We start from the raw sequence: 16122 nt of genomic DNA, 5'->3' as shown, positions 1-16122 counted from the left end.
AGAAAATTGGCTGGGGCTCCATGCCGTTTCCTAATTTTGCTGCCTATAAAACTGTGATCACTGCTATCACTATTGTAAGCGCAGCCTCTGAGTCAAATATCCTCTCGTTACCTGTGACGCAGTAGTGGTGTCAATGAACATAGATTTGCCAACAGCGAGGAAGGATTAGTAGAAGTTAGGCCAACTTAAGCCTCTGAGGTTATTTTGTTGCAGAAAAGTTTGAAACAGGCAACTCTAACTTTTTAAAATAGTCGGGGGTTCTTGTCAAATAGCAAAATGGCTTTCGTGCAATGAAATAAACAGCGTTTGCACAATATACCACAACTTAGAAAAAAGCAACATAGAAAAGATGCGTCGGCTGGGAATGAAACTCGGGTCAACTGCTTGGAACGCAGCTATGCTAATCACTATACCACCGACGCCGGCATTTGTGAGGCTACTTTCAGCTGTCCATCCGCAACGCCTGAATTGTAACGACGGGCAGAGAGTCACAGAAAATTGGCTGGGGCTCCGTGCCGTGTCTGAATTCGGCTCCTCTAAAATTGTGATCACTGCTTTCGATATTGTAAGTGCGGCTTCTGAGTCAAATATCGAGTCGTTACCTGTGACGCAGCGGAGGTGTCAATGAACGTAAAGACGCTAACAGTGGTGAAGCATCAGTAAAGTTAGCCAAACTTTAGCCTCAGAAGTTATTTTCTTGCAGAAGAATCTGAAACATGGAACTCTGACTTTTTCAATATAGTCGGGTGTTTTAGTCAAAAAGCCAAATGGCTTTCGTGCAATAAAATAAACAGCGTATTGCACATTATACCACAACTTAAAAAAAGCAACATAGAAAAGGTGCGTAAGCTTGGAATCAAACTCCCGTCAACTGCTTGGAAGGCAGCTTTGCTAACCACTATACATCCGACACCAGCATTTGCGAGGCTGCTTCCAGCTGTTCATTTGGAACACGTGCATTGTAACGATGGGCAGAGATTAACAGAAAATTGGCTGGGGCTCCGTGCCGTGTCTGAATTTCGCTGCCTATAAAACTGTGATCACTGCTATCACTATTGTAAGCGCAGCCTCTGAGTCAAATATCCTCTCGTTACCTGTGACGCAGTAGTGGTGTCAATGAACATATATTTGCCAAACGCGAGGAAGGATTAGTAGAAGTTAGGCCAACTTGAGCCTCTGAGGTTATTTTGTTGCAAAAAAATTTGAAACAAGCAACTCTAACTTTTTAAAATAGTCGGGGGTTCTTGTCAAATAGCCAAATGGCTTTCGTGCAATGAAATAAACAGTGTTTGCACAATATACCACAATTAGAAAAAAGCAACATAGAAAAGAAGCGTCGGCTGGGAATCAAACTCGGGTCAACTGCTTGGAACGCAGCTATGCTAATCACTATACCACCGACGCCGGCATTTGTGAGGCTGCTTTCAGCTGTTCATCCGCAACACCTGCATTGTAACGACGGGCAGAGAGTCACAGAAAATTGGCTGGGGCTCGGTGCCGTGTCTGAATTCGGCTCCTCTAAAATTGTGATCACTGCTTTCAATATTGTAAGTGCGGCCTCTGAGTCAAATATCGACTCCTTACCTGTGACGCAGCAGAGGGGTCAATGAACGTAAAGACGCTAACAGTGGTGAAGCATCAGTAAAGTTAGCCAAACTTTAGCCTCAGAAGGTATTTTCATGCTGAAGAATCTGAAACATGGAACTCTGACTTTTTTATTATAGTCGTGTGTTCTAGTCAAAAAGCCAAATGGCTTTCGTGCAATAAAATAAACAGCGTATTGCACAATATACCACAACTTAGAAAAAAGCAACATAGAAGAGGTGCGTCGGCTCGGAATCAAACTCGGGTCAACTGCTTAGAAGGCAGCTATGCTAACAACTATAGCACCGACACCAGCATTTGCGAGGCTGCTTTCAGCTGTTCATCCGGAACACGTGCATCGTAACGATGGGCAGAGATTAAAAGAAAATTAGCTGAGGCTCCGTGCCGGATCTGAATTTCGCTGCCTATAAAACTGTGGTCACTGCTATCATTACTGTAAGCGCGGCCTCTGAGTCAAATATCGTCTCGTTACCTGGGACGCAGTGGTGGTGTCAATGAACATAGAGGTGCCATCAGCAATGAAGCATTAGAAGAAGTTAGCCCAACTTGAGCCTCTGAAGTTATTTTGTTGCAGAAAAATTTGAAACAGGCAACTCTAACTTTTTCAAATTGTCGGGCGTTTTTGTCAAATAGCCAAATAGCTTTCGTGCAATAAAATGAACAGCGTTTGCACAAGATACCACAACTTAGAAAAACGTATAATAGAAAATATGCGTCAGCCGGGAATCAAACCCGGGTCAACTACTTGGAAGGCAACTATACTAACCACTATACCACCGACGCCGGCATTGGTGAGGCTGCTTTCAGCTGTTTATCCTGAACATCTGCATTGTAAATTTGAGCAGAGAGTCACAGAAAATTGGCTGGGGCTCCGTGTCGTGTCTGAATTCGGCTCCTCTAAAATTGTGATCACTGCTTTCAATATTCTAAGTGCGGCCTCTGAGTCAAATAGCGACTTGTTACCTATGACGCAGTTGATGTGTCAATGAACGTAAAGGCGCTAACAGTGGTGAAGCATCAGTAAAGTTAGGCCAACTTTAGCTTCAGAAGCTATTTTCTTGCAGAAGAATCTGAAACAGGCAACCATAACTTTTTCAAATTGTCGGGCGTTTTTGTCAAATAGCCAAATGGCTTTCGTGCAATAAATTAAACAGTGTTTGCACAATATACCACAACTCAGAAAAAAGTAATTTAGAAAATATGCGTCAGCCGGGAATCAAACCCGGGTCAACTACTTGGAAGGCAGCTATACTAACCACAATACCACCGACGCCGGCATTGGTGAGGATGCTTTTAGCTGTTCATCCTGAACATCTGCATTGTAAATTTCAGTAGAGAGTGACAGAAAACTGGCTGGGGCTCCGTGCCGTGTCTAAATTTGGCTCCTCTAAAATTGTGATCACTGCTTTCAATATTCTAAGTGCGGCCTCTGAGTCAAATAGCGACTTGTTACCTATGACGCAGCGGAGGTGTCAATGAACGTGAAGGCGCTAACAGTGGTGAAGCATTAGTAAAGTTAGCCCAACTTTAGCCTCAGAAGTTATTTTCTTGCAGAAGAATCTGAAACAGGCAACCATAACTTTTTCAAATTGTCGGGCGTTTTTGTCAAATAGCCAAATGGCTTTCGTGCAATAAATTAAACAGTGTTTGCACAATATACCACAACTCAGAAAAAAGTAATTTAGAAAATATGCGTCAGCCGGGAATCAAACCCGGGTCAACTACTTGGAAGGCAACTATACTAACCACTATACCACCGACGCCGGCATTGGTGAGGCTGCTTTCAGCTGTTCATCCTGAACATCTGCATTGTAAATTTGAGCAGAGAGTCACAGAAAATTGGCTGGGGCTCCGTGTCGTGTCTGAATTCGACTCCTCTAAAATTGTGATCACTGCTTTCAATATTCTAAGTGCGGCCTCTGAGTCAAATAGCGACTTGTTACCTATGACGCAGCGGAGGTGTCAATGAACGTGAAGGCGCTAACAGTGGTGAAGCATTAGTAAAGTTAGCCCAACTTTAGCCTCAGAAGTTATTTTCTTGCAGAAGAATCTGAAACAGGCAACCATAACTTTTTCAAATTGTCGGGCGTTTTTGTCAAATAGCCAAATGGCTTTCGTGCAATAAATTAAACAGTGTTTGCACAATATACCACAACTCAGAAAAAAGTAATTTAGAAAATATGCGTCAGCCGGGAATCAAACCCGGGTCAACTACTTGGAAGGCAGCTATACTAACCACAATACCACTGACGCCGGCATTGGTGAGGATGCTTTTAGCTGTTCATCCTGAACATCTGCATTGTAAATTTCAGCAGAGAGTGACAGAAAATTGGCTGGGGCTCCGTGCCGTGTCTAAATTTGGCTGCCTATAAATTGTGATCACTGCTATCATTATTGTAAGCGCGGCCTCTGAGTCAACAATCGACTCGTTACCTATGACGCAGTTGATGTGTCAATGAACGTAAAGGCGCTAACAGTGGTGAAGCATCAGTAAAGTTAGGCCAACTTTAGCTTCAGAAGCTATTTTCTTGCAGAAGAATCTGAAACATGGAACTCTGACTTTCTTTATTATAGTCGGGTGTTTTGGTAAAAAAGCCAAATGGCTTTCGTGCAATAAAATAAACAGCGTATTGCACAATATACCACAACTTAGAAAATAGCAACATAGAAGAGGTGCGTCTGCTTGGAATCAAAATTGCGTCAACTGCTTGGAAGGCAGCTATGCTAACCACTATATCACCAACACCAGCATTTGCGACGCTGCTTTCAGCTGTTCATTCGGAACACGTGCATTGTAACGATGGGCAGAGATTAACAGAAAATTGGCTGGGGCTCCATGCCGTGTCTGATTTTTGCTACCTATAAAACTGTGATCACTGCTATCACTATTGTAAGCGCAGCCTCTGAGTCAAATATCGTCTTGTTACCTGTGACGCAGTGCTGGTGTTAATGAACATATATTTGCCAACAGCGAGGAAGGATTAGTAGAAGTTAGGCCAACTTGAGCCTCTGAGGTTATTTTGTTGCAGAAAAATTTGAAACAGGCCACTCTAACTTTTTAAAATAGTCGGGGGTTCTTGTCAATTAGCCAAATGGCTTTCGTGCAATAAAATAAACAGCGTTTGCACAATATACCACCACTTAGAAAAAAGCAACATAGAAAAGATGCGTCGGCTGGGAATCAAACTCGGGTCAACTGCTTGGAAGGCAGCTATGCTAACCACTATTCCACCGACACCGGTATTTACGAGGCTGCTTTAAACTGTTCATTCGGAATACGTGCATTGTAACGATAGGCAGAGATTAACAGAAAATTGGCTGGAGCTCCGTGCCGTGTCTGAATTTCGCTGCCTATAAAACTTTGATCACTGCTATCATTACTGTAAGCGCGGCCTCTGAGTCAAATATCGTCTCGTTATCTGTGACGCAGCGGTGGTGTCAATGAACGTAGAGGTGCCAACAGCGAGAAAGGATTAGTAGAAGTTAGGCCATCTTGAGCCTCTGAGGTTATTTTGTTGCAGAAAAATTTGAAACAGGCAACTCTAACTTTTTAAAATAGTCGGGGGTTCTTGTCAAATAGCCAAATGGCTTTCGTGCAATGAAATAAACAGCGTTTGCACAATATACCACAACTTAGAAAAAAGCAACATAGAAAAGATGCGTTGGCTGGGAATCGAACTCGGGTCAACTGCTTGGCACGCCGCTATGCTAATCACTATACCACCAATGCCGGCATTTGCGAGGATGCTTTCAGCTGTTCATCCGCAACACCTTCATTGTAACGACGGGCAGAGAGTCACAGAAATTTGGCTGGGGCTCCGTGCCGTGTCTGAATTCAGCTCCTCTAAAATTGTGATCACTGCTTTCAATATTGTAAGTGCGGCCTCTGAGTCAAATATCGACTCGTTACCTGTGACGCAGCGGAGGTGTCAATGAACGTAAAGGCGCTAACAGTGGTGAAGCATTAGTAAAGTTAGCCCAACTTTAGCCTCAGAACTTATTTTCTTGCAGAAAAATCTGAAACATGCAACTCTGACTTTATAATATAGTCGGGCGTTTTTGTCAAACAGCCGAATGGCTTTCGTGCAATAGAATAAACAGCGTATTGCCCAATATAACACAACTTAGCAAAAGCAACAAAGAAAAGATGCGTCGGCTGGGAATCGAACCCGGGTCAAATGCTTAAAAGGCAGCTATGCTAACCACTATACCACCGACGACAGCATTTGCGAGGCTGCTTTCAGCTATTCATCCGAAACACGTGCATTGTAACGATGGGCAGAGAGTGACAGAAAATTGGCTGGGGCTGCGTGCCATGTCTGATTTTCGCTGCCTATAAAACTGTGTTCACTGCTATCACTATTGTAAGCGCAGCGACTGAGTCAAATATCGTCTCGTTATCTGTGACCCAGTGGTGGTGTCAATGAACGTAGAGGTGCCAACAGCGAGGAAGGATTAGTTGAAGTTAGGCCAACTTGAGCCTCTGAGGTTATTTTGTTGCAGAAAAATTTTAAACAGGCAACTCTAACTTTTTCAAATCGTCGGGCGTTTTTGTCAAATAGCCAACTGGCTTTCGTGCAATAAAATAAACAGCATTTGCACATTATACCACAACTTAGAGAAAAGTGATATAGAAAATATGCGTCAGCCGGGAATCAAACCCGGGTCAACTACTTGGAAGGCAGCTATACTAACCACTATTGCACCGACGCCGGCATTGGTGAGGCTGCTTTCAGCTGTTCATCCTGAACATCCGCATTGTAAATTTGGGCAGAGAGTGACAGAAAATTGGCTGGGGCTCCGTGCCGTGTCTGAATTTGGCTGCCTGTAAATTGTGATCACTGCTATCATTATTGTAAGCGCGGCCTCTGAGTCAACAATCGACTCATTACCTGTGACGCAGTTGATGTGTCAATGAACGTAAAGGCGCTAACAGTGGTGAAGCATTAGTAAAGTTAGCCCAACTTGAGCCTAAGAAGTTATTTTCTTGCATAAGAATCTGAAACAAGGAACTCTGACTTTTTATTATAGTCGGGTGTTTTTTTCAAATAGCCAAATGGCTTTCGTGCAATAAAATAAACAGCGTATTGCACAATATACCACAACTTAGAAAAAAGCAACATAGAAAAGGTGCGTCAGCTTGGAATCAAACTCGCGTCAACTGCTTGGAAGGACTCTATGCTAACCACTATACCACCGACACCAGCATTTGCGAGGCTGCTTTCAGCTGTTCATTCGGAACCCGTGCATTGTAACGAAGGGCAGAGATTAACAGAAAATTGGCTGGTGCTCCGTGCCGTGTCTGAATTTTGCTGCCTATAAAACTGTGAGAACTGCTATCATTACTGTAAGTGCGGCCTCTGAGTCAAATATCGTCTCTTTACCTGTGACGCAGTGGTGGTGTCAATGAACATAGAGGTGCCATCAGCAATGAAGCATTAGTAGAAGTTAGCCCAACTTGAGCCTCTGAAGTTATTTTGTTGCAGAAAAATTTGAAACACGCAACTCTAACTTTTTCAAATTGTCGGGCGTTTTTGTCAAATAGCCAACTGGCTTTCGTGCAATAAAATAAGCAGCGTTTGCAGAATATACCACAACTTAGAAAAAAGTAATATAGAAAATATGCGTCAGCCGGGAATCAAACTCGGGTCAACTGCTTGGAAGGCAGCTATGCTAATCACTATACCAACGACGCCGGCATTTGCGAGGCTGCTTTCAGCTGTTCATTTGGAACACGTGCATTGTAACGATTGGCAGTGATTAACAGAAAATTGGCTGGGGCTCTGTGCCGTGTCTGAATTTCGCTGCCAATAAAACTGTGATCACTGCTATCATTACTGTAAGCGCGGCCTCTGAGTCAAATATCGTCTCGTTAACTGTGACGCAGTGGTGGTGTCAATGAACATAGAGGTGCCATCAGCAATGAAGCATTAGTAGAAGTTAGGCCAACTTGAGCCTCAGAAGTTATTTTCTTGCAGAAGAATCTGAAACAGGCAACCATAACTTTTTCAAATTGTCGGGTGTTTTTGTCAAATAGCCAAATGGCTTTCGTGCAATAAATTAAACAGTGTTTGCACAATATACCACAACTCAGAAAAAAGTAATTTAGAAAATATGCGTCAGCCGGGAATCAAACCCGGGTCAACTACTTCGAAGGCAGCTATGCTAATCACTATACCAACGACGCCGGCATTTGCGAGGCTGCTTTCAGCTGTTCATTTGGAACACGTGCATTGTCACGATTGGCAGTGATTAACAGAAAATTGGCTGGGGCTCTGTGCCGTGTCTGAATTTCGCTGCCAATAAAACTGTGATCACTGCTATCATTACTGTAAGCGCGGCCTCTGAGTCAAATATCGTCTCGTTAACTGTGACGCAGTGGTGGTGTCAATGAACATAGAGGCGCCATCAGCAATGAAGCATTAGTAAAGTTAGCCCAACTTTAGCCTCAGAAGTTATTTTCTTGCAGAAGAATCTGAAACATGGAACTCTGACTTTTTTATTATAGTTGGGTGTTTTGGTCAAAAAGCCAAATGGCTTTCGTGCAATAAAATAAACAGCGTATTGCACTATATACCACAACTTAGAAAATAGCAACATAGAAGAGGTGCGTCTGCTTGGAATCAAACTTGCGTCAACTGCTTGGAAGGCAGCTATGCTAACCATTATACCACCAACACCAGCATTTGCGAGGCTGCATTCAGCTGTTCATTCGGAACACGTGCATTGTAACGATAGGCAGAGATTAACAGAAAATTGGCTGGGGCTCCATTCCGTGTCTGATTTTCGCTGCCTATAAAACTATGATCACTGCTATCACTATTGTAAATGCAGCCTCTGAGTCAAATATCGTCTCGTTACCTGTGACGCAGTGGTGGTGTCACTGAACATAGATTTGCCAACAGCGAGGAAGGATTAGTAGAAGTTAGGCCAACTTGAGCCTCTGAGGTTTATTTGTTGCAGAAATATTTGAAACAGGCAACTCTAACTGTAAAATAGTCAGGGGTTCTTGTCAAATAGCCAAATGGCTTTCGTGCAATAAAATAAACAGCGTTTGCACAATATACCACCACTTAGAAAAAAGCAACATAGAAGAGATGCGTCGGCTGGGAATCAAACTCGGGTAACTGCTTGGAAGGCAGCTATGCTAATCACTATACCAAAGACGCCAGCATTTGCGAGGCTGCTTCAGCTGTTCATTCGGAACTCGTGCATTGTAACGAAGGGCAGAGATTAACAGAAAATTGGCTGGGGCTCCATGCAGTGTCTGAATTTTGCTTGCTATAAAACTGTGAGCACTGCTATCACTATTGTAAATGCAGCCTCTGAGTCAAATATCGTCTCGTTACCTGTGACGCAGTGGTGGTGTCACTGAACATAGATTTGCCAACAGCGAGGAAGGATTAGTAGAAGTTAGGCCAACTTGAGCCTCTGAGGTTTATTTGTTGCAGAAAAATTTGAAACAGGCAACTCTAACATTAAAATAGTCAGGGGTTCTTGTCAAATAGCCAAATGGCTTTCGTGCAATAAAATAAACAGCGTTTGCACAATATACCACCAATTAGAAAAAAGCAACATAGAAGAGATGCGTCGGCTGGGAATCAAACTCGGGTAACTGCTTGGAAGGCAGCTATGCTAATCACTATACCAAAGACGCCAGCATTTGCGAGGCTGCTTCAGCTGTTCATTCGGAACACGTGCATTGTAACGAAGGTCAGAGATTAACAGAAAATTGGCTGGGGCTCCATGCAGTGTCTGAATTTTGCTTGCTATAAAACTGTGAGCACTGCTATCACTATTGTAAATGCAGCCTCTGAGTCAAATATCGTCTCGTTACCTGTGACGCAGTGGTGGTGTCACTGAACATAGATTTGCCAACAGCGAGGAAGGATTAGTAGAAGTTAGGCCAACTTGAGCCTCTGAGGTTTATTTGTTGCAGAAAAATTTGAAACAGGCAACTCTAACTTTAAAATAGTCAGGGGTTCTTGTCAAATAGCCAAATGGCTTTCGTGCAATAAAATAAACAGCGTTTGCACAATATACCACCACTTAGAAAAAAGCAACATAGAAGAGATGCGTCGGCTGGGAATCAAACTCGGGTAACTGCTTGGAAGGCAGCTATGCTAATCACTATACCAACGACGCCAGCATTTGCGAGGCTGCTTCAGTTGTTCATTCGGAACACGTGCATTGTAACGAAGGGAAAAGATTAACAGAAAATTGGCTGGGGCTCCATGCAGTGTCTGAATTTTGCTTGCTATAAAACTGTGAGCACTGCTATCACTATTGTAAATGCAGCCTCTGAGTCAAATATCGTCTCGTTACCTGTGACGCTGTGGTGGTGTCACTGAACATAAGTTTTCCAACAGCGAGGAAGGATTAGTAGAACTTAGACCAACTTGAGCCTCTGAGGTTATTTTGTTGCAGAAAAATTTGAAACAGTCAACTCTAACTTTTTAAAATAGTCAGGGGTTCTTGTCAAATAGCCAAATAGCTTTCGTGCAATAAAATAAACAGCGTTTGCACAATATACCACCACTTAGAAAAAAGCAACATAGAAGAGATGCGTCGGCTGGGAATCAAACTAGGGTCAACTGCTTGGAAGGCAGCTATGCTAACCACTATTCCACCGACGCCGGTATTTACGAGGCTGCTTTAAACTGTTCATTCGGAATACGTGCATTGTAACGATGGGCATTGATTAACAGAAAATTGGCTGGGGCTCTGTGCCGTGTCTGAATTTCGCTGCCTATAAAACTACGATCACTGCTATCATTACTGTAAGTGCGGCCTCTGAGTCAAATATCGTCTCTTTACCTGTGACGCAGTGGTGGTGTCATTGAACATAGAGGTGCCATCAGCAATGAAGCATTAGTAGAAGTTAGCCCAACTTGAGCCTCTGAAGTTATTTTGTTGCAGAAAAATTTGAAACACGCAACTCTAACTTTTTCAAATTGTCGGGCGTTTTTGTCAAATAGCCAACTGGCTTTCGTGCAATAAAATAAGCAGCGTTTGCAGAATATACCACAACTTAGAAAAAAGTAATATAGAAAATATGCGTCAGCCGGGAATCAAACTCGGGTCAACTGCTTGGAAGGCAGCTATGCTAATCACTATACCAACGACGCCGGCATTTGCGAGGCTGCTTTCAGCTGTTCATTTGGAACACGTGCATTGTAACGATTGGCAGTGATTAACAGAAAATTGGCTGGGGCTCTGTGCCGTGTCTGAATTTCGCTGCCAATAAAACTGTGATCACTGCTATCATTACTGTAAGCGCGGCCTCTGAGTCAAATATCGTCTCGTTAACTGTGACGCAGTGGTGGTGTCAATGAACATAGAGGTGCCATCAGCAATGAAGCATTAGTAGAAGTTAGCCCAACTTGAGCCTCTGAAGTTATTTTGTTGCAGAAAAATTTGAAACAGGCAACTCTAACTTTTTCAAATTGTCGGGCGTTTTTGTCAAATAGCCAAATGGCTTTCGTGCAATGAAATAAACAGCGTTTGCACAATATACCACAACTTATAAAAAAGCAACATTGAAAAGATGCGTCGGCTGGGAATCAAACTCGGGTCAACTGCTTGGAACGCAGCTATGCTAATCACTATACCACCGACGCCGGCATTTGCGAGGCTGCTTTCAGCTGTTCATCCGCAACACCTGCATTGTAACGACGGGCAGAGAGTCACAGAAAATTGGCTGGGGCTCCATGCCGTGTCTGAATTCGGCTCCTCTAAAATTGTGATCACTGCTTTCAATATTGTAAGTGCGGCCTCTGAGTCCAATATCGACTCGTTACCTGTGACGCAGCGGAGGTGTCAATGAACGCAAAGGCGCTAACAGTGGTGAAGCATTAGTAAAGTTAGCCCAACTTTAGCCTCAGAAAATATTTTCTTGCAGAAGAATCTGAAACATGGAACTCTGACTTTTTATTATAGTTGGGTGTTTTGGTCAAAAAGCCAAATGGCTTTCGTGCAATAAAATAAACAGCGTATTGCACAATATACCACAACTTAGAAAATAGCAACATAGAAGAGGTGCGTCTGCTTGGAATCAAACTTGCGTCAACTGCTTGGAAGGCAGCTATGCTAACCATTATACCACCAACACCAGCATTTGCGAGGCTGCATTCAGCTGTTCATTCGGAACACGTGCATTGTAACGATAGGCAGAGATTAACAGAAAATTGGCTGGGGCTCCATTCCGTGTCTGATTTTCGCTGCCTATAAAACTATGATCACTGCTATCACTATTGTAAATGCAGCCTCTGAGTCAAATATCGTCTCGTTACCTGTGACGCAGTGGTGGTGTCACTGAACATAGATTTGCCAACAGCGAGGAAGGATTAGTAGAAGTTAGGCCAACTTGAGCCTCTGAGGTTTATTTGTTGCAGAAATATTTGAAACAGGCAACTCTAACTGTAAAATAGTCAGGGGTTCTTGTCAAATAGCCAAATGGCTTTCGTGCAATAAAATAAACAGCGTTTGCACAATATACCACCACTTAGAAAAAAGCAACATAGAAGAGATGCGTCGGCTGGGAATCAAACTCGGGTAACTGCTTGGAAGGCAGCTATGCTAATCACTATACCAAAGACGCCAGCATTTGCGAGGCTGCTTCAGCTGTTCATTCGGAACTCGTGCATTGTAACGAAGGGCAGAGATTAACAGAAAATTGGCTGGGGCTCCATGCAGTGTCTGAATTTTGCTTGCTATAAAACTGTGAGCACTGCTATCACTATTGTAAATGCAGCCTCTGAGTCAAATATCGTCTCGTTACCTGTGACGCAGTGGTGGTGTCACTGAACATAGATTTGCCAACAGCGAGGAAGGATTAGTATAAGTTAGGCCAACTTGAGCCTCTGAGGTTTATTTGTTGCAGAAAAATTTGAAACAGGCAACTCTAACTTTAAAATAGTCAGGGGTTCTTGTCAAATAGCCAAATGGCTTTCGTGCAATAAAATAAACAGCGTTTGCACAATATACCACCAATTAGAAAAAAGCAACATAGAAGAGATGCGTCGGCTGGGAATCAAACTCGGGTAACTGCTTGGAAGGCAGCTATGCTAATCACTATACCAAAGACGCCAGCATTTGCGAGGCTGCTTCAGCTGTTCATTCGGAACACGTGCATTGTAACGAAGGGCAGAGATTAACAGAAAATTGGCTGGGGCTCCATGCAGTGTCTGAATTTTGCTTGCTATAAAACTGTGAGCACTGCTATCACTATTGTAAATGCAGCCTCTGAGTCAAATATCGTCTCGTTACCTGTGACGCAGTGGTGGTGTCACTGAACATAGATTTGCCAACAGCGAGGAAGGATTAGTAGAAGTTAGGCCAACTTGAGCCTCTGAGGTTTATTTGTTGCAGAAAAATTTGAAACAGGCAACTCTAACTTTAAAATAGTCAGGGGTTCTTGTCAAATAGCCAAATGGCTTTCGTGCAATAAAATAAACAGCGTTTGCACAATATACCACCACTTAGAAAAAAGCAACATAGAAGAGATGCGTCGGCTGGGAATCAAACTCGGGTAACTGCTTGGAAGGCAGCTATGCTAATCACTATACCAACGACGCCAGCATTTGCGAGGCTGCTTCAGCTGTTCATTCGGAACACGTGCATTGTAACGAAGGGCAAAGATTAACAGAAAATTGGCTGGGGCTCCATGCAGTGTCTGAATTTTGCTTGCTATAAAACTGTGAGCACTGCTATCACTATTGTAAATGCAGCCTCTGAGTCAAATATCGTCTCGTTACCTGTGACGCTGTGGTGGTGTCACTGAACATAAGTTTTCCAACAGCGAGGAAGGATTAGTAGAACTTAGACCAACTTGAGCCTCTGAGGTTATTTTGTTGCAGAAAAATTTGAAACAGTCAACTCTAACTTTTTAAAATAGCCAGGGGTTCTTGTCAAATAGCCAAATAGCTTTCGTGCAATAAAATAAACAGCGTTTGCACAATATACCACCACTTAGAAAAAAGCAACATAGAAGAGATGCGTCGGCTGGGAATCAAACTAGGGTCAACTGCTTGGAAGGCAGCTATGCTAACCACTATTCCACCGACGCCGGTATTTACGAGGCTGCTTTAAACTGTTCATTCGGAATACGTGCATTGTAACGATGGGCATTGATTAACAGAAAATTGGCTGGGGCTCTGTGCCGTGTCTGAATTTCGCTGCCTATAAAACTACGATCACTGCTATCATTACTGTAAGTGCGGCCTCTGAGTCAAATATCGTCTCTTTACCTGTGACGCAGTGGTGGTGTCATTGAACATAGAGGTGCCATCAGCAATGAAGCATTAGTAGAAGTTAGCCCAACTTGAGCCTCTGAAGTTATTTTGTTGCAGAAAAATTTGAAACACGCAACTCTAACTTTTTCAAATTGTCGGGCGTTTTTGTCAAATAGCCAAATGGCTTTCGTGCAATGAAATAAACAGCGTTTGCACAATATACCACAACTTATAAAAAAGCAACATTGAAAAGATGCGTCGGCTGGGAATCAAACTCGGGTCAACTGCTTGGAACGCAGCTATGCTAATCACTATACCAACGACGCCGGCATTTGCGAGGCTGCTTTCAGCTGTTCATTTGGAACACGTGCATTGTAACGATTGGCAGTGATTAACAGAAAATTGGCTGGGGCTCTGTGCCGTGTCTGAATTTCGCTGCCAATAAAACTGTGATCACTGCTATCATTACTGTAAGCGCGGCCTCTGAGTCAAATATCGTCTCGTTAACTGTGACGCAGTGGTGGTGTCAATGAACATAGAGGTGCCATCAGCAATGAAGCATTAGTAGAAGTTAGCCCAACTTGAGCCTCTGAAGTTATTTTGTTGCAGAAAAATTTGAAACAGGCAACTCTAACTTTTTCAAATTGTCGGGCGTTTTTGTCAAATAGCCAAATGGCTTTCGTGCAATGAAATAAACAGCGTTTGCACAATATACCACAACTTATAAAAAAGCAACATTGAAAAGATGCGTCGGCTGGGAATCAAACTCGGGTCAACTGCTTGGAACGCAGCTATGCTAATCACTATACCACCGACGCCGGCATTTGCGAGGCTGCTTTCAGCTGTTCATCCGCAACACCTGCATTGTAACGACGGGCAGAGAGTCACAGAAAATTGGCTGGGGCTCCATGCCGTGTCTGAATTCGGCTCCTCTAAAATTGTGATCACTGCTTTCAATATTGTAAGTGCGGCCTCTGAGTCCAATATCGACTCGTTACCTGTGACGCAGCGGAGGTGTCAATGAACGCAAAGGCGCTAACAGTGGTGAAGCATTAGTAAAGTTAGCCCAACTTTAGCCTCAGAAGTTATTTTCTTGCAGAAGAATCTGAAACATGGAACTCTGACTTTTTATTATAGTTGGGTGTTTTGGTCAAAAAGCCAAATGGCTTTCGTGCAATAAAATAAACAGCGTATTGCACAATATACCACAACTTAGAAAATAGCAACATAGAAGAGGTGCGTCTGCTTGGAATCAAACTTGCGTCAACTGCTTGGAAGGCAGCTATGCTAACCATTATACCACCAACACCAGCATTTGCGAGGCTGCATTCAGCTGTTCATTCGGAACACGTGCATTGTAACGATAGGCAGAGATTAACAGAAAATTGGCTGGGGCTCCATTCCGTGTCTGATTTTCGCTGCCTATAAAACTATGATCACTGCTATAACTATTGTAAATGCAGCCTCTGAGTCAAATATCGTCTCGTTACCTGTGACGCAGTGGTGGTGTCACTGAACATAGATTTGCCAACAGCGAGGAAGGATTAGTAGAAGTTAGGCCAACTTGAGCCTCTGAGGTTTATTTGTTGCAGAAATATTTGAAACAGGCAACTCTAACTGTAAAATAGTCAGGGGTTCTTGTCAAATAGCCAAATGGCTTTCGTGCAATAAAATAAACAGCGTTTGCACAATATACCACCACTTAGAAAAAAGCAACATAGAAGAGATGCGTCGGCTGGGAATCAAACTCGGGTAACTGCTTGGAAGGCAGCTATGCTAATCACTATACCAACGACGCCAGCATTTGCGAGGCTGCTTCAGCTGTTCATTCGGAACACGTGCATTGTAACGAAGGGCAAAGATTAACAGAAAATTGGCTGGGGCTCCATGCAGTGTCTGAATTTTGCTTGCTATAAAACTGTGAGCACTGCTATCACTATTGTAAATGCAGCCTCTGAGTCAAATATCGTCTCGTTACCTGTGACGCTGTGGTGGTGTCACTGAACATAAGTTTTCCAACAGCGAGGAAGGATTAGTAGAACTTAGACCAACTTGAGCCTCTGAGGTTATTTTGTTGCAGAAAAATTTGAAACAGTCAACTCTAACTTTTTAAAATAGTCAGGGGTTCTTGTCAAATAGCCAAATAGCTTTCGTGCAATAAAATAAACAGCGTTTGCACAATATACCACCACTTAGAAAAAAGCAACATAGAAGAGATGCGTCGGCTGGGAATCAAACTAGGGTCAACTGCTTGGAAGGCAGCTATGCTAACCACTATTCCACC

General features: G+C 43.2%; 4 non-coding genes across 4 annotated transcripts; all 4 read right to left on the bottom strand.

The window, feature by feature from the left end:
* Positions 1 to 2316: 2316 nt before the first annotated feature.
* Positions 2317 to 2388, bottom strand: TRNAG-UCC (transfer RNA glycine (anticodon UCC)). Its single transcript has one exon. It is a non-coding gene; the product is annotated as a tRNA-Gly (tRNA).
* A 418-nt stretch (positions 2389 to 2806) lies between these two features.
* TRNAG-UCC (transfer RNA glycine (anticodon UCC)) lies at positions 2807 to 2878 on the bottom strand. Its single transcript has one exon. It is a non-coding gene; the product is annotated as a tRNA-Gly (tRNA).
* A 418-nt stretch (positions 2879 to 3296) lies between these two features.
* TRNAG-UCC (transfer RNA glycine (anticodon UCC)) lies at positions 3297 to 3368 on the bottom strand. The gene has a single exon. It is a non-coding gene; the product is annotated as a tRNA-Gly (tRNA).
* A 418-nt stretch (positions 3369 to 3786) lies between these two features.
* On the bottom strand, positions 3787 to 3858 carry TRNAG-UCC (transfer RNA glycine (anticodon UCC)). Its single transcript has one exon. It is a non-coding gene; the product is annotated as a tRNA-Gly (tRNA).
* Positions 3859 to 16122: the final 12264 nt, after the last annotated feature.

This window comes from Rhipicephalus microplus, chromosome 8, assembly GCF_043290135.1.
Source record: "Rhipicephalus microplus isolate Deutch F79 chromosome 8, USDA_Rmic, whole genome shotgun sequence".
NCBI classification, from domain to species: Eukaryota; Metazoa; Arthropoda; class Arachnida; order Ixodida; family Ixodidae; genus Rhipicephalus; species Rhipicephalus microplus.
This window is presented reverse-complemented; position numbering and strand designations above follow the sequence as displayed.